Below are 19,115 nucleotides of genomic sequence, written 5' to 3' on the forward strand. Positions count from 1 at the left end.
TCTCGCTGTCTGCAAGAATACCCCATGTGTTTTCTATTTCTCTTAGAAAATATAAATGGTAGGCATCGACAAGACCAATGCTTTCTTTGGACATACTGTATGCCTCACTTGCTCAGAACAGAAAAATATTTATGAATCTAAAGGGAACACCTTTGCTAATTTGGTTTCTGGTAAATGAGTGCTTTACAAGTGGCCATCTCCAAATAAGACAGACTAAGCCCCACACCCATTCTGGCAACCAGTGAGGGTGTCTGGGACAACCTTCAAAAGTCCAGATATATTCCTTGACTCAAAAAATGTTGCCTATGTCTGCCCTTCCATACCAACTGCATAGCCAATGTTCACTGTTGTTTAATTTTGATAGATGGCACTTTTGCATTAGCTTGGATGAGACTTACATCTGAGGACACTGCCAATCTTTTTGGAGTCACACATCCCTTAGGAATTTTTTGCACTCAGAAATGTTTAATGATTCAGATGAGTTACAAGTTCCACAGTGCAGTGATGCCAACCTTGTCATCTCATGTCCTGGACTATTTATCCTTCCAAGAGATATGTAATAGGAGTCCCAGCCTTCCATTTGAACCTATTTGTTATTAGAAAGTTTTAACAGCTCATTATGTTGGCTTTATATCTTTCTTCTAACTACTCCAGTCCACCATCAAGAATAAACATTGCAGAAAATGCCAAGCAGCCAAACTTAATAAAAAATTAAGTAAGGGTAGAAAGAACTGGAATAAATCTTGCTGTATTCATTCCTGTTCTTTGCAGCACAGATAGAATTATTAAAGGCTAACTATGTCAACAGCAGATCAGAGTTATTTACAACTAGACATAACATAACTGCAAAAGGAATGTTTTTTTTTTTTTTTTTTTGCTTTCAGAAAAATAAAAAAAATTATCTTGTATTGCTTTGTTTTCAAATTGGTCTTATCCAATTTGATCCATGATAATTCATTTTAGTTTTTGATGTTTTTTTCCCCTAAAAGAAGAGAATTTCAGATAAATTCTTTGGGTGAAGTTGGATATTCTCCAACTTAGAGACGGTCTGGAGGCATGGGTGAAAATTCTCTCTTGTTGCACAATTGTCTCTCTGAAGTCTCACAGCTTCTGTATGTTATAATTAAAACCCAAGAAAAGATACTATAAGGGAAATCTTCCTATTAATTTTCATCAGCAGTGGTGCTACCACTAATATTAATAGAAAATTGTGCCTTTGGGAAATGATTCAAGAATTTCTCCCTTCCTTAATATTTCCCTTATAAATTGTTTTCAGTGCTGCTTAGTACCAAATTTGATTTTGATTTGATTTGATTTTATTATATTTATATGCCGCTCTTTTCCCCCGAAGGGGACTCAGCGCGGCTCACAATTCAAATCAGGGAAGGGGGGTACAGACAGAAATTTATTGTTGATGACAATTAACATGATAATACAGGTAGTCCTCAACTTACAACCATAATGGAACTGGTCCATTATTGTCAAAAATCACCATATCAATTAAATGATGTGCTGACATGATCATTTTGCTTAATGACTCCAATCTCTGCTTTCCCCATTTTGGCCACTAAGCTTTCAAGATGGTGCTACATGACCTCCACTGTATAGGAAGGTCAAGGGGCATACTGGCTAGACTTTCTTCTCAAATGTGATCTCCAGAGATTGTGCTGAAGAAGGAGAACCAGCTGCTCCAACACACACATTTTGGGTTTATGTAGATAACCACTGAGAACCAGTTTGGTGTAATGGCTAAGGCACTAAGCTAGAAATAAGGAGACTATGAATTCAGTCCTCCCTTAGGCACAAAGCCAGCTGGGTGATCTTGGGCCAGTCGCTCACTCTGTTTTCACTTTCTAGAAAAGGGGCAATGGAAAAGCACTTCTGAAATCTTGCCAAGAAAACTGCAGGGACTTGTCCAGGCAGTTGCCAGACATCAATACTGACTCAACACCATACACAGAAACACACCTCCCTCCCTCCAATCAATATTATCTTTAGTAGTTTCAAGACTCTGGAGGGCGCAGGGGCAAAATGGTAACTGATGCCGAATAAACTTGCATCTCAAAAGTTATGTACCATTGGATTTTTATAACTGTTTTTTAAACAAGGCAGCCGATAAACAATGACTATCTGCACCGGTGGTGGATTCCTACCGCTTTTGGACCAGTTCAGCTGAACTGGTAGTGGTATGCTGGCCTGGATCGCAGAACCGGCAGAGATCCAGGCCAGCCATGCCCCCAAACCAGTTCCCTGGTCGCCACCACCACCATCTTGTTTTTTAGTTTTGTGCATGCACAGGACAATTTCTATTGAACTGTGCATGTGCGCGCAAAGTGCGTGCATGAGCAAACCAGCAGTAACACTAGCCAGAACCCACCCCTGATCTGCGCAGAAGATAGTTACTATGAACGACTATACAAATTGAAAAGACAAATTGATATTGCTCTTTTCTGTAAGGGCTGTGCAGCCTTTCAAATTCAGTGCATTAAACGTGCTTCAGACACAAAGGTGGAATAATAGCCTCTGTACCTCTTTAAAGCTACTATATCTCAGTGGGCTGTACCTTATGGCACATAAGCCCTTTCAAATATATGATTCTATGTACTTTCTATGTAATAATTCTGTGTAGCAATTCTGTAGAATACAAGATTGGAAATTGCCTACAATTGAATAATTATGAACAGAACAGTGTTCATTGACTTATATATTAGAATCCTTCATATCTTTATAGATACCTACTATAGCATAAGTATTAAAACAGTAAACAGGGCTATTAAATCATGTTGTCCTACTTAATGTGATAGCTAATTACTGAACGTATGCTTATTCTGACATTATGGAAATACAATGCCATTAAATGTTCTTCTCTAGCTTCCTGTTCCCATGTGGCATATGCTGATGCCACCTTTCACAGATGAGTCAGTATCACACATTTCAAAGAAAAGGAAGACCTTTGCCAAGCCCCAAAGCCTAATTTGGGCTCCTAGCATTTTCCTTTCTAGAAGACACATGAACCGTAGGTGGCCAGGCTGTTTCTCACAGTTACATCTAAAGGTTTGCAGATTGATATCCCAGCTGAAATTTCTGTTACAATGTTCTTCAAGGAAACCCCCTCCCACCCCTAATTTTTGTATCAGGTTGCAAAGCTTCCAACCAGGGAACAGCAGAAAAACAAGGATCCCTTCTGGCATGATAAAGATCAGCTGGCGTCATGGGAGGATTCAAATAATCTGCTTTTTGAGTGATACTGTTGCAATAGGTTTGGCACGATGGAAATGTTTGGCAGTTGTTATTTTCTGTATGGTAATCCTCAGATGTGGGAGTAAGATTCTTTTGATATCTCCTACTTGGTTTATTAGGTAGCAAATCAATTCTCTGATTGCAACTTAAAAGGAGAATATTTGTAGCTCGGAGTTGAAATGAGGGGGTCCTTGGTGCTTTCTGGGCTTGTTTTTTCTTGCAGACGTTTCATTGCCCAAACTAGGTAACATCATCAGAGTTAGGCCTTTCTGTAGCATCATGTGTTCTGCAGTGGATAGAGTAGTCATGGCGAATCTTTTCGGTACCAAGTGCCTAAACTGGATCGCATGTGCATGGGCACCAGAGCACTGGGTTTCCGGCACGTTCATGTGCACTGACAGCTGGTCTCCGCGCATGCCAGAGCACCAGAAACTCAAAGAACAGCTGGCTGGCACCCGCATGCCTGTTTTGGGGGCAGTTTTGGTCATTTTTCAGGCTTTTTAAAGGCCATTTTCCAGGCCATCTTTTGGCCCCCAAACCAGCCCCAAAACAGCTCAAAAATGGTCTCAAAACCAGCCTGTTTTTTGGTCATTTTCCAGATGTTTTCCAGTGCTCCAGCACCCACAAAGACCAGCTGGTTGGCGTGCATGTGTGTGGCGGAAACCAGAAGAGCAGCTGATGATGGCATGCGTGGCCACAGAGAGTGCTTTGCTTGCCACCTCTGGCACACATGCCATAGGTTCACCATCATGGGGATAGAGGAAGCCTGGACCTGTTGACAACCCATTCAGGCTCTGGTGCCTCTTTGATTCTGGGACTGAGTTTGAGGAGTTAGGTTTACATTTGGTTTTCCTTTTTTCCAGCATGTCTCTCGGAAGTACTCACGATAGTGGTGGCCAGCCGCTCCATATACTCAAGAATTTCTTCTAAAAATGCTTTTCTTTTCAGTGGGGTTACTAAGCCATTTTTCTTTCTTAAACCGAATGATAATTGTCAGGATTTTCCCTATGTGCCACTTTAGAAAAGACCCTTTAAAGAGCTGGAATGCTTAGTTAATATTAATAAATTCTGGCTTGTATCCAAGGGTTTTATCAATTTGAAAAACAACTATTCCAAAGAATTGTAAAATTTAAGTCAACTCTCTTGATAAATCCTTAAGATTTTAAAAATCCAGGATCTTTTTCCCCTGTTCTTTCAAAATACAGTAAAAATGAATATTCCAGGAATGCCATTGTGACAGCTTGCTGGTTAAGACAGTAGAATTATATGCTATTAATTTTTATTGTTTAAAACTGTTGACATTTAAGCTTATTTTCTTCATTTCCTTCTGTTTCCTTTGAATTATACTTGGACTAAGAATGCAGGATGAGATACAATTTTAACTGTGAAACTCACTGGGAGATTTTCAGTCAATCACAATCTCACAGTCATCTGACTGACTGACTAATAGACAAGTATATATTCTTCCTATTTTGTTGTCATGGGGTGTTACAATAAATGCAATTTTCTCACCCTGTTTGACTTATTTTGTTTTGTTCTCCTGTTATGATTAAATCTAAAATAATTTTAAAGGGATTTACTCACAAAATTTTAATTTTGATTTGAAAGATTTCTATATACACAGAAAGCAGAGCTGATGAGTATGGCAAAAACCAAGGAACTAGTGTTGACTTGTTCCTTGGAATCTTTCCTGATAAGGAGAAGAAAGGAGATTGCCCACATATGATTTGGACAGCTACTTCTCACAAGAAGATTACATAGCCAGAAGTTTTCTGTGGGTTTTGATGGGACTTGATGGTCATCTTTCTTGCAACTGCAATGGAGACTTTTAAAGGACATTAAGTTCACAAATCACTTTTTAATCCTTTAAAAAATTGTTCAGTAACTACTTTTAAGGAAACCTGAACAACTTTTAAACAAGTTTGAAAGCATCAGGTAATAATCTTCAATCCTGAATGAAAGAAAAAAATAATTGGAAGTTTAAGAATTTAAAGAAACTGAGAAAGCCAGCAAAAATTAAATAAGATTTTGATCTTAAAAAAATTATAAATGGGCTAAGGCACCACATAAAATTAGAATATTGAAATTTTTACAATAATATTTTGCAATAAATTAAAAAGTACAAAGAGCTTCTTATGAGAAATAAATATTATTTTGTTTTTTTTACAAAGCACAACATACATAAGCAATTTCATGATTTTTATAACTAGTAGAAAACTAAATATTTTAGGTAGAGAAAAGATATACGGGTGTGTAAGATGATACAAAACATTATGACAATAAAAATATTGAAGGAGATTTTTGAAGAATGGAATCAGAAAGTGGTAGCCACAATATCAACAATGCCAGTAATGATGTCTACTCCAATGGCTAGACTATGCCCATTGAAGAAATGAGAGCTATGGAACAAATTTTATCTGTCAAGATAGAGATGAACATGGATTTACAATTGACGGCCCAAGAGAATGACTTAGAAAAGGATAAATGAAGAAAATAACCTGGATAATTTTTTTCCTATAGAATATACAAAAATAGCTTGACCAAAAAATTTAAAATAAATCAAATCCAAGAACAATATTTGGATGTATTAAAAATTAAGACTTTTAGACGTAAACTGAAAGAATATAAGGTTGGTTTATTTGATAAAGGTTAAAACAAGATTTGTTGTACTTCTGGCAACTCTTTTGGACTTTCTGCTGACATTATGACTGAAAAGATGATGTTTCACAGAGTTGTTTATATCACTTAAACAATATGGGATATGGTATGAAGAAATAAATGTAATTTTATAGAGGGTGAGAAGTTACTAAATTTGTTTATACTTGTTGGGATGGGGTTGAAAGTTAGTATTTCTTTTTTCTTTATTGTAAACTCACTTGTTTCTCTTTTGTCTTTTTATTGTTGCACTTTTGCCCCTTCTCTGTATTCTCTTTTCTTTGGTTAAATTTAGTTTGTAATGGATTTTACTATTATAATCAACATTCTTAATGAAGTTCAGATTGACAATTGATCTCCTGGAATTCTTTCTATTAAGTGCATGAGTGCTTTAAAATAAAAATACACTGCGGAGAATTAAAATATACACAGAAATAAACTAATCTAGAGGATAAACAAGTATGGTTTCTTTAAAAAAAGTGAATCCAGTCTGACATTTTATTTTCTCTAGCACATAAAATAACTTTAAAAAAAAATAGGTCTGTGATAGATTTCTGGTAAATCTGTCTCTTTATCTCTCTTCATATGTTCATTTAAAAAGTGTGAAAACATGTTTTTGTGCTGAGTTATGGTATCTGAGCCAACAGTAGCATTCAAATTTTGGAGGTAGCCCAGAGGTGGAATTACTCTGCACCAATCAGTGCCTTCTGCCTTTCTACTCCCACTGGCAGCCAAACTGCACAGACAGATAATTCCACTCATAGATGGCCAAAACATTAAAATGATGCTTTACCAAGAGAGCTATAATTGCGATCCTGGTCCATAACCTCAGTGCCCCTGATCTCTGATTTCTTATGTGTTTATTTTATTTTATCTGAGAATATTTTTTTTAATGAAAGCAACATCACTCTTTAACTTTTCAGAGCTTTTTCCTAAAAATGTTAATTCATTGCAAAGTATACCTTTCTCGAATGCCAGAGTATGATCAGGATGAAATCAAGCTTTTCTTTGATTGGTAGAGTTTCTTCCATTAAGGGAAATGAGAGAATTTACTTCCCTCCTTCCCCTCAAATCCCCCTGTGACTTCCAAATGTGATCTCTAGGGATCAATAACTACTACACAAGAGTAGTTTTCTACAAAGAATATCAACAAAACAGTTATAATTGGAATCACATTACATCTATCATTGAAATTCTAAAAGCTATAAATTGAAATGTTGGCAATTAGAAAGTTTAATCAGTCTCTTGATATTCAGCTAATTCTCGAGCAGTAAGGGGACTCTAGAATGTTTAGTTCATGATCACAAAGATTTGTACGAAATAGGCTGATTATAGAATAATCTAGGAATTATAGCAATAGGGATCTATTGTGTGTGTTTGCCTAATAAAGATTCCTCAGGTCATTTCAAAGCTTCCTTTTCCCCCCAGCTGACATCAAGCAGCAAAAGTGCAAATATGTTTTTTCCGAAACTTGCTTTGTGAATAATCAACATCCACATTATGATAAGGACACAATTAGTTCATAGGCTGACATAGGCATGGTGGAGATTAGGAAACTATGTATCAGAAAATAACACCATTCTCTAATAAGAAAGCTATTTCCCTACTTACACTGGATCCTATTTCCAGCAACCCAGATTGTCATTTGATTGCATTAAAAAATAATAATTTTTAATGGCATTCCCCAGATCCCTTTCACAAAACCTGCATTAATATACTGTAGTTTTGTTACAGAAACATATTGATGCTGGTAGTTTTCAACATAATTTGGCTCGCAGTATTTAGGAGTTAGTATCAGTCTCTGGTTTAATTTAAGTAACCTAAAAAAAGCTAAGAAGGTTTCTATTTGGCAAGTACTTTAACAGATTAACAGAGTTGGAAAGGATCTTGCAGGTCATCTAATCCAACCCACTGCCCAAGCAGGAGACCCTATGTCTGCCTCTATCTGGGATCGAACTCACAACCTCCTGATTGAGAGATGAGAGCTCCACCTCTAGGCCACAGCAGCAGATACCATTAGTTATTTAGACAAGCTGCCCCCAACCTTTTGGGCATCAAGGGACCAGTTCTGTGGAGAGAGGTTTTTCCATGGACTGGGAGGGGAGAGCATGGTTTCATTCAGGGGTGAAATCGAGCAGGTTCTGACAGGTTCTGGAGAACCAGTAGTGGAAATTTTAAGTAGTTCGGAGAACCACCAAATGCCACCTCTGGCTGGCCCCAGAATGTGGTGGAATGTAGATTTTGCAGTATCTTTCCCCTGCCATACCCATCAAGCCACACCATGCACACCAAGCCACACCCACAGAACTGGTAGTAAAAATATTTGAAATTCACCACTGGTTTCATGTGCTGCTTGCATCATGTGGATGGGGCTTCACTTATTTGCATGACCCTGTTTCTGGCAGGCAGCAGCTGGAGCCAGTCCATGGACTGGGAATTGAGGACCCCTGATTTAGACCAATGGAATTTTTTTAAAAAAACATGCTGGAAAAAGCAATCACATCATTTTATTACCAATATAGCTACCTGGAAGTCACCAGAAATCAAGTTCAATGTGAGAGAGATTTGACTATATTTTATCCAAGCTAGTAGAATTACTTCATTTGCTTTCATCTGTTCTGCAACGTCCAGAAAGCGTTTTCTTGATAAATGTTTTTAAACTGATTTATTAAACACCATTTCCAATTTAGCAGATGACATTTTAAAAATAGCTGTAGCTATTTAAAAAGAACTACAGATATTCAGGTCTAGATTTACGAGCTTTTAAAAATCGGAATATGAACAGGCAATCTATACAAAGCAGTCTTTATTCTGGGCTAGGAAAGCTACATCGGAAACAATAGTTTAAGAATGTGCTTGCACAACAGCTAATCAAGGGTGAGTTAAATCAACACATAGTGAATTCACAAAACTGGCTGCAATATACTGATACTGACTACAAAGATTGGACCCCGGCAGTCACAGCTCAGTTGCTGGTGGTCTTCTTAGCAGACCAATTCGCCTCTGAAGATGCAGCCACAGTTGTCAGCAAAATCTGTTTTTTACACAATGATTACTAAACCCAAAGCCTAACACTACCAAGCAATTGCCTAGATCTACACAGTACACTAAATCCACTTTAGCTGGGTATGTAGCCCACATTGAGCCATAAACTAGCACACAATATTTAAGCTTAACACATTTTGTGAATATAGTCAATGAGGTTCATTCAGAGTTCTTAGCTCTGTTGGGCAAAATACTATTCACAGATGTTATCACCCCTTCCCACATTTTAACACATGAACCAGAAATTGTAAAAAAAAATACATTTAGTTTTCTTATAATACATAATATAGTATTTAGAGGGTACTACTATATGACACATCTACCCAATATTTATGATAACCAGGACAGAGGCTTCTATTGATAGCCTAACTCTTTATAATGGCCTAGCAGATACTTCGTCCGATCTTAAAACAAGCACATGGTGTCTGCTTCCAGTTTTGGTTTAACTTCAAAGAATTTTCCCCACTAGCAGCTGGGACAGCTGATCCCAATGCAATGGAGATGCTGCGGCAAGAAGAATTCCAGTTTGAGCTGCTCTTACATATCTCTCTGAAGTTTGGAACAGCTGTTTCATTCCTTAGTCAACATCTGGAGTTCTGGGTGAAACCCAGAACTCCAGATGTCATAAAGTCATGATGCTGATAGTTTTACCAGTTTTATCATGTTGATCAATTGTTATTAATCAAGATAATAATTCTGGAAGTACAGAGTTACCAGATCTGGGCTAGAAAAATTTGTATGGCCATTTCATGGCAACAAAGATTTAGTTGTTTTGTATTTAATAGATCTGGAAAAAATTATGAAAATGCTGTATCTGGAGAAATGTCTGTTATTCCTGAATATGCTGGAATGACTACATTTAGAATGCCTAGGCAAGCTGGGAATTTTGCAATGTTGGACAGGAATTCAGCTGAATACAGAATAAATAACAGGGTGGGAAGGGACCTTGGATGTCTTCTAATCCAACCCTTGGCTTAAGCAGACCACTCCAGACAAATGGTACAAACTGCCTAGTTGTGCAAGAAGGGTCTGTGCTGCATTGTCTATTTTAGATGAAATTTACTACTACTCTAGTAAATATATCTCCCAATTTAAATATTAATCTTATTATTGCATGCACTTTGACAAAATGGGCTCCCTAAAGTGCTGTTACAGGAACGAAGAAATCTGCCTGTTTTCTGTGGTGACCCGGGGCACAGCACAGGGGTAACACAGGCAGCTGGCAGTTCAAACCGCCTCTTTATTGCTCCAAATGTCTCCAAACGCTCCCACGTTTCTGGCATGACCCATAGCAAAGGGATGACACACAAACACACACAAACACATGCACACACACAAACACCGCTACCTCAAGCAGCGTCTGGCTGCAAATAGTTGAGCCCAATGCTGTGAGCACCATGGCTGCAAAGCAAGAAATCCAGAAAGAATGCAAGCAATCTAGAAAAGTTCAAACATTGGCAATCAACACTCCAGGAATTCAATGTTTGGTCCAGACAAATGCCCCTCTCCACAGTGTCTCCTTAAGCCTCAGTCCCCAGCTGTGTCTGTGAAGAGGTGTTGAGCGCTCTCCTCCAGAGTAGTAGGTCAGTCTGAGCTGTTCTTACCTTCTATCCACTCTCCGTGCTCGAGGATCAGGAAGAGTGGTCCTTGCTCATCGCCTGAGCTCTATCTCTCATGTTCCCTTCTTAGACTCTTTTGGTTATCCTGCCCCAGTGGTGGGATTCAAATCTTTTTACTACTGGTTCTGTGGACGTGGCTTGGTGGGTGTGGCATGGCTTGGTGGGTGTGGCTTGGTGGGCGTGGCAAGGGGCGGATACTGTAAAATCTCCATTCCCACCCCACTCCAGAGGAAGGATATTGCAAAATCCCCATTTCTTCCTGATCAGGTGGGACTCGGGAGGCATAGAATAGATGGGGTGGGGCCAGTCAGAGGTGGTATTTACTGGTTCTCCAAACTACTCAAAATTTACACTACTGGTTCTCCAGAACTGGTCAGAACCTACTGAATACCACCTCTGCCCTGCCCCCTTCCTCCCTGCCTACAAGCCGGCCCAATCCGGAAAGGGCCTGGCCTGATTGGGCCTCCCCTTTTCCTCTGAAGCTGCCCCCTTGATTTCCGTCGGCTCCAATTCTGGCTTGCTTTGGTCTGCAGATTCTGGCTCTGATGGGGGCATGACAGTTTTCTCTCATAATAAGCTCTTATGAATCTCAGTTTTTTTCAATCTCACTGAATTAATTTCTCACCTATCACTTGCTAAATAGAAAGAAGTGACAATTATATTGCTAGCCATGAGCCTGTTAAAGAATACTAGCCAAGGCCAATCACACCCTCCATTCAACCCTAATATATCATCACAATCATACTGTAGGTTTTAATATTCAAGAATTCAAATGCAGACTTTTAAAACCTCAGTTCTTTTGTGTGGATGGATGAATCTAGCCATTTGGAAAATAATCATATTTGCTAAGATTGTGAACTTTAAAAAAATCAACACTGTTCCTCTGTTTTGAATAACCATCTTATATCCTACAAGTTTACACATGAAAACTTTTTTTGTGGAAAGAATAGTGTGGTGATAAATACTGTGAAAAGCGTTCTTTATCTAAATATTTTGGCCTCAAAATGTTTGCGTTTGAGGCTGAGAGGCATTTGCAGTTTCCAAATGTGTACAATCCAATTACGTACAATGTTCAGTGCCTCCAATTGTCCAGCACTTCCTACGTGAATGGAAGGCTTATTTCCCCCGTGACTTCATGCTGTGAGAGGAACACAAATGGATTTACTGTTAAAAACAGCATGCAAAATAAATAAATAAATAAAAGAGAAAAAAAGGAGTATTCATAAAAGTCAAAAGGGGAAAACTAAGAGGAAAAATTCAATTATGGTTAAACGATGAAAAAAAACCCCATTAAAAATGATCCCTTTTTATCTAAAAGATGAAGAATGTGATGCATTTCACTCATAACTACCTGTCACCACATAATAAATGCTATCAGTACTTCTGGCACACAAATGCTAAGAACCTTTTAATGGCTTTTTCATCATTTTAATGAAATACACATTCTCTCCTTTCTGCTTCCCCAATATAAAAAGAACCATGCACTTCATCTAGTCTCCCTGGACAGTTAAATCTAATTTGCAAGCTTATGTTGAAATAGAGGGAGAATTTAGATCAAATCTGTATGAATTCAGATTGCAGAAATTTGGTGAAAATTATATTTAGGGTTAGCCTTATTAAATGTTTTCAGCAGAATCGTAAACAATTTCCTGAGTAATAAAAGCAATAAAACATTGCAAAGGGATTTTGTCTGCCCTCTTCATTGTAATAAACATTTAAAGCATGATGTTCAAATTTTATTTCCTCTTTTAGTAAGTCACACTGCATCTTGGTTCCTCATCTACAGTAGTGCTTTGTTTTCAGGCCTTTATCAGACACGGTGAGCTTTGAGTTCTCTTTACTTACAGTACATCTAACTGCAGGTAGCCCAAAACTTATGATCACAATCGAGCCCAAAATTTCAGTGGCTAAGCAAAATAGTTGTTAAGTGAGTTTTGCCCCATTTTATGACCTTTCCTGCCACAGCTGTTAAGTGAATCACTGCAGTTGTTAAATTAATAACACAATTGTTAAATGAATCTGGCTTTCCCATTGAGAAAAACAGAAGTTCGCAAAAAATGATCACATGACCCAAAGACACTGCAACCATCATAAATACATGCTAGTTGGCCAACTTTTGATCACATGACCACAGGGATGCTGCAAGTGGGAATAACTGGTCATAAATCACTTGTTTCAGTGCTGTTTTAACTTTGAATGTTCACTAAATGAATGGTTGTATGTCGAGGCTACCTGTGTAGCACAACCGTGCTCTGGCAGCTACTTTTTGTCCTCACCACATTACTCCCACTTGATCCAGGCTGCCTTAAATCATTCTTAACGGTACCCGTGTTAGACTTTCCCTCTTATTCCAACACAGATTTCACCCCTGGGTCTAGTTTGATACATTTCACCTACCCTCCTCTTGATGACACAGTCAGGTGACCCCTATGGAATTTGATAATTTTGGTATGTGCTAGCCACTTTAGGCTGGGGTGGCCCTTTACCTGTAGTTCTTGGGCATTGCTTCCTATAACTATTTTGCTTTTGGCATCAACAGTCCTTCATATAGCTAGTCTTCCATTTGCAACTGTAATGGAGCTAAGTGACCAGTAGTAAATCAAGGATTACCTGTAATAGGCTGTCACCTTGCATCTTCTAAGGATCCTGAATAATCCCCAGCTCAGAGACATGGATCAACCTGAACAGCAGTGACAAGGGATCTGCATAGTAAAGCAGGAGAAATAAAGCCTGCCTCTCCTCTGCTGTTTAACTCTTCCTGTCCCTTTTAGTTGTTGTTTGGGCTGCTCTGGACTTTGTGTTAAATGCTCTTCTGGAATAATGCTAAACCTGTATTCAAAAAAAGCCCACCTGTCAGCTCATTTCTGAATGCATTCATATATCTGTGCAAAACCAGAGCAAGTTTTGACAGGTGAATAGATCTAGCATTTACCATCACTCTATCTCCACCCCATAGCAATAGCAATATAACTCTTCATAAGGCTTTACAGCCCTCTCTAAGTGGTTTGCAGAGTCAGCATGTTGCCTCCAATAATCTGGGTCCTTTTATTTACCATATTAACAAGAATGGATGGCATATATTTTCTCTCTAACTGGAGATATTTAGAGAGAAACAGTCAGAGGGAATCGCTACTCCTTGTCCTTAATGTGCTTTGAACACTAAATCAGCTCATTGTGCCTATGGTAGAATAGGGATTGCCAGAAGGAATATGCCAGAAAATGTTACACTAGGATTATTTTCTGCCATCTCAAAGATTCTACTTGCCACTTTATGTATTTTTCTATGCTATGCCTCCAAACAAATTCTGTAACTGAACTAGAGAAAGAAGTAAAATCTTCCCAGCACAATCTGCTTCTAGAGCAGGAACTTGATTAGCCAAATAAAGGTTTGTTTGTGATATAACTTTTTTGAGGATTACCTGCCTTTATTCTATTGAACTACAATCCCAAATAACAATTCATCCTACTTCACTAATACACTTTTATAGTGATATGCAGAGAATACATTTACACATTGCATACCCTAATAGATTTGGTTTGTTACATTCCAGATTATGGATAATAAAAAAGCATTTTACTCATAAACTATGTTTTTTTTTCTTGGCTCACATGTTCCAATCTTGACTTCTCCTGTTACTTCTGCTTAGATGAATTAATAAATAAAATTCAGGCAGAGAATTCCAATAGTTTGAGAAACTAATAACTGATCCTAATGTGTTGTTTCAATTGACAGCTTGGTCCATGACTATAAAAAGACCATGCATAATATTGGGTGGAATATTATGGAATAAGAAGAATACGTATAATAAAAAATAGGAGATATACTTCTATTTTGTCTTGGGTTATCTTATCATTCATTCACAGGCCCCTGTGCCAGGAATATTATATGTACAATCTTTCATAATTTAGAAAAATCAGTGGCTAGAGTGAAGTAGAAACTTTAGAGGCAAGTTAAAGGCAGGGAAGAAAAGGATTCTCAGTCTGAATGTTTCTCAGATATCACCTACAAGAGTCCTATCATCTGGATAACATTCACTTATTGGATCTGAGAATATGGGCAGAGACCTTGGCTGAATTACTTATGAACTCAACTTTTGCTTTCATTGCTCATTAAAACTGGGATTTCATCCTTGGCCAGGAAGCTGTAAACACATGGTCTAGAGAAGGAGTGATTCTAGCCTCTTTAAAAGAAACCATAACTTAACCACTCGTAAAGATACCTAGAGAGGATGTGGGCATTAACAACAATGGGCCACATTGCTAACATGCTTTTCTTGGTAATTGGGAAAACAGTACTAAGACAACTCTAATCCCTACTCGATTAAATAATTAAATTAGATTTATTTCAACCAAGTTTTAGATGTTGCCAAAACATGAATTATAGTACTGATGTCTTGTCCTTGAAATTAATTTTTGAACCCAAAACTCATAAATCTATCTCAATAGTACTGATGTCTTATAGGTATGTTTCTTGGGGTGGGGGAAAATGATAGTTGTCTCCTTTGCATTTCTGCTTTGGAAATTTGTGGAATTCTTTTAATTCTTGCAGCAGTTTAACATTTGCAATACCTGAGAGAGGTCATCTGGATATTTGACCTGAGCTTGGTATAGAGATGACAACAGAGAAGATGAGGCTATGACTGTCCTCACCCATTGCTTTGGTTTGGCAATGGACAGATAAACTGAGGCTTAATCCAGATAAAAGACAGGTAAGGCTAGTTAGTTAATCATGTATTTATTTCTATGGAATCTCACTCCCTTAAAGGGTTGGATTTATAATCTAAGGATACTCATTGATTCAACATTGTCATTAAAGGCTTTAATAAGCTTGAGGTTTAACTGCAACCTTATCTGGATAAAGCTGGCTTGGCTGATGACACAATTACCCTATACTTGGATCATTCCATTTAGACAATAGAACATACTGACTTATATAGATAATACAGACTTTCCCAAATAATATAGGGCCAGAATAAGGTCATTCATTTATTGCCTGTGTCTGTGTCTGTGTGTGCGTGTGTGTGTGTGTGTGTGTAATGCTAACTGTTAGTTCCAAAGGAAGTGTTGCTTTTAAGTTTAAAGACCACTTCTTCCCAGATCCTTCAGATCCTATTCAGAGGTCTCAACCCAAGAACTCATGTCAAACAAAGTGCTCCCAATTACAACATAGCACCACTAATGGTTCAGCTATTTGACAGGTAGGTAGTAATAGATAATAGGCATTGCTGATGCATGATGGCAGTTTCTGGTATCATATTGTCCATAGATCATAGAGTTGAGTAAAATGGGGCCTTTTTGCTCATAGAGCAAAATGCTGATCCTGGGATAGATCTTCTTCAAGGCAGGGTACAGAAGTGAGGAGTTAAAGTACCACATCTCCAGTCAAAAGCCATAACGTGCTCCATGAAAATATTTTCTGCAAGAGCACAAAAGAAAGTGAAGGCTACCTCTAACACAGCACTTAGAAGCAGCCTATGGCCTTTTTCTTCTGAAGCCCCACAGAAGGGCATTCATTGAAACCTTGATCAAAGCAAAGTTCCCCTTTGAGGCTTTTTACAGGAATAAATCTCAAGGGCACATAGGGTGAAACTTCGGAATGGAAACAAACACAACAGTCTGACCAAAATAGGTAGAGCTGATGAACCATTTCTTTTCTTTCTGCCTAAAAACCCAGCAGTTATCTAGCTACAAATACCCGACAGAATTTCCATTCCTTAATGGAAGGGAAGTGTTTTTGCAAGCAGATATGAGAATGCCTAAGAGCATAAATCTGGCCTGAGTAATGATTAGTGAAGCAAGTTTTATAGCTCTGTAAAAAAAAAAAAGAGAGAGAGAGATTTATTTAAGGAAATAAATGAGAGGTAAAGCTTGACCCAGTGGTGGTATTCAGCAGGTTCTGACCAGTTCTGGAGAACTGGTAGTGGAAAGTTTGAGTAGTTTGGAGAACCGGTAAATACCACCTCTGACTGGCCTCACCCCTATCAATCCTCTGCTTCCCGAGTCCCAGCTGGTCGGGAGGAAATGGGGATTTTACGGTAACCTTCCCTGGAGTGGGGTGAGAATGGAGATTTTACAGTATCCTTCTCCTGTCACGCCCACCAAGCCACGACCACAGAACCAGTAGTAGTAAACATTTTTGAATCACATCACTGGCTTGATCCCTATTAACCATAGCCTACCAGGAGGCGAGCCAAAGAGCAAATATTCTGTTCATGGAAAGAAGGCAGAAGGAATTATCTGGCACCAGCTATCTCTTAGAGTAGCAGATAGAGTCACAGATGAAGAGGGACACTGTCCCTCATGATTATAGGCTGGGTGATGCTAAAGAATGAGTTCCATTAGAATCGCACTTCCACTCAATCCAGCTCAGAGTCCCAGGACAAAGAAAGACTATTCTAATAAACCCAATGGTTGTAGTCTATATCCCTATATATTTCTTGCTGCCTTGAACTGTTTCTTCACCAAATACCATTGTTTTAGAAGTTTCCCGTTTTTTTATACCAGGGAATAGTCTCTCCACACAGAATGGAGACATTCACTTTCACACAGAGGTGAGCTCTCTGTGGGTAAATGACAGGCGATCCACCCAACCCATTTCTGCCAATTACCTCCCTGCGACCAATAAGATCTCATAGATTAGGCCTCCTCCGTATTCCATCGGCCAGCCAGTGCCGGCTGGCAACTACAAGGAGGAGGGCCTTCTCAGTAGTAGCCCCGACCCTTTGGAACGAGCTCCCCGTGGAGATTTGTACCCTCTCCACCGTCCAGGCCTTCCGCACAGCCCTTAAGAACTGGCTAGCCCGTCAGGCCTGGGGACAAGGATAGCCGCCCCTCCCGAATGATGAATGTATGTTGCTTACTATTTTATTATATGTCTCTATGTCAATGTTTGTATTCCCCCTCCCTGATTTTATGTGAGCCGCCCTGAGTCCCCTCAGGGAAAAGGGCGGCCTACAAATATTAATAAAATCTAAATCTAAAATCTAAATTTCTGTTTTGATCAGTCCATTTTTACCCCACAGGAGCACAGTCTGGAAACATGCATCCACATTAGCCATCCCAGCCCAATAGGCATGTCAAATTTTTCAACTTTCAATTTCCAAACATTAGAGATGCTAAAAAGTTGCGGCAATCCTTGGGGGTTGTAAATATATTTTGGCTAATGTAATATAAATGCTTGGTAAGTAACTACATAAATATCATAACTTTTAAATATTTTGTCTGTTTCCATACAAAGTTCCATTGCAATTCCCAAAGGGGGATAAAGTCACCACTACAATCTTTCCCTCCTACCTCACAAATATGAATGGAGAGGAGGGAGATAACGTGGCATCACTTCCTATTCTCCCTTATCCGTTTATGAGCTCCTGCTGTGTAATATCCTGGAAAACTGGGTAACAGTGAATGTAGTATTGTTGTATTTCTTTCTATTTAAGCTACAGGTGTGGTGGGAAATAAAGATGGAAAACAAATCATTGGCCTACAAACAACCCCCCACCAAAACACACACACACACACACACACACACACACACACAGAGAGAGAGAGATGTATCAAGCAGAATTGATATCAGGGCCACTTGCTATCTTTGATTTTTCAGGAACTTTGTGTGCAAGAAGGTCTTTTCCTATTTGAGGATATAATTCAAAAATAATATCTTATCTACTGTCAAAATAATATACACTTAGAAGAATTCTTCCACAAAGGCAAAGAATAAAAAAAAAACTTCCAATATAATAAACGGTTCTGTCTGTAAATTTAGAAGGTGAATACTGCAAATGCCTTAAGTAGGTTTTTTAAAACCACCAGCTATCCTAGATGGTTCCTTCATTATAGCAGTGAAAGGCTTCTTGGAGACGGGAAATGACAAAAACTGTAATTCACATGCTGCCATTGTTGAATTTACAAGGTGATGTTGTTACTCATAAGGAGTAACATAAGAGGCTCAGCTGAATTGCTAAATCATGAAGCATATTTCAGCTTGTTGCAAACATCCCTAATCATAGATTGTGTTTCTAATTAAATTAAATTCATAAGATGATGGGGTTAATAGTACAATTTGTCCAGAGAAGAGGCAGGACCAGTTACAACTGACTGTTATCTTGGGCATAGGGTAAAGATTATATTTTAATCCAAATGTTCAACTGTCTGGCAAAACACCTATATTTTATTGAAAGAAGTCCTCAGAGCAAGGAAGGCAGGAGGCAAAATATCTCCAATCTCTCAAAATTCAAGAGAGAGCCATTTCCCTATGCTGTACAGACACACCATATTAAACTGATATCTAGAATCTTGAGAAACAACAGTGAAGTGGGAAGTGTTAGTAGACCAGTCACTATTGAATTTTGAGTCAGAAGTTTACTTTAATATTTTATACATTTATTAAGAAAATTTATATGCCACCCACCACTCTGGGTGACTTACAGAAGTAAAAGTGAATTGTTTAAAAGTTATTGCAGTTTTAATTTTAAAGAACAATTGGCATTATAATGTTGATCTCTTGTTAAAAAATAATGAGCTAGAGAGCAATGTTTCTTTCAAATCAATGTTTTGTTG

General features: G+C 38.4%; 1 long non-coding RNA gene across 2 annotated transcripts in view; it reads right to left on the bottom strand.

The window, feature by feature from the left end:
* LOC148045391 (uncharacterized) overlaps positions 1-19,115 on the bottom strand; it is a 212,405-nt gene that overhangs the window by 111,274 nt on the left and 82,016 nt on the right. The window lies entirely within an intron of this gene.

The sequence above is a fragment of the Thamnophis sirtalis genome, unplaced genomic scaffold, assembly GCF_051295495.1.
Source record: "Thamnophis sirtalis isolate CommonGarterSnake01/CBP01778 unplaced genomic scaffold, rThaSir2_p1.2 scaffold_5, whole genome shotgun sequence".
Taxonomy (NCBI): domain Eukaryota; kingdom Metazoa; phylum Chordata; class Lepidosauria; order Squamata; family Natricidae; genus Thamnophis; species Thamnophis sirtalis.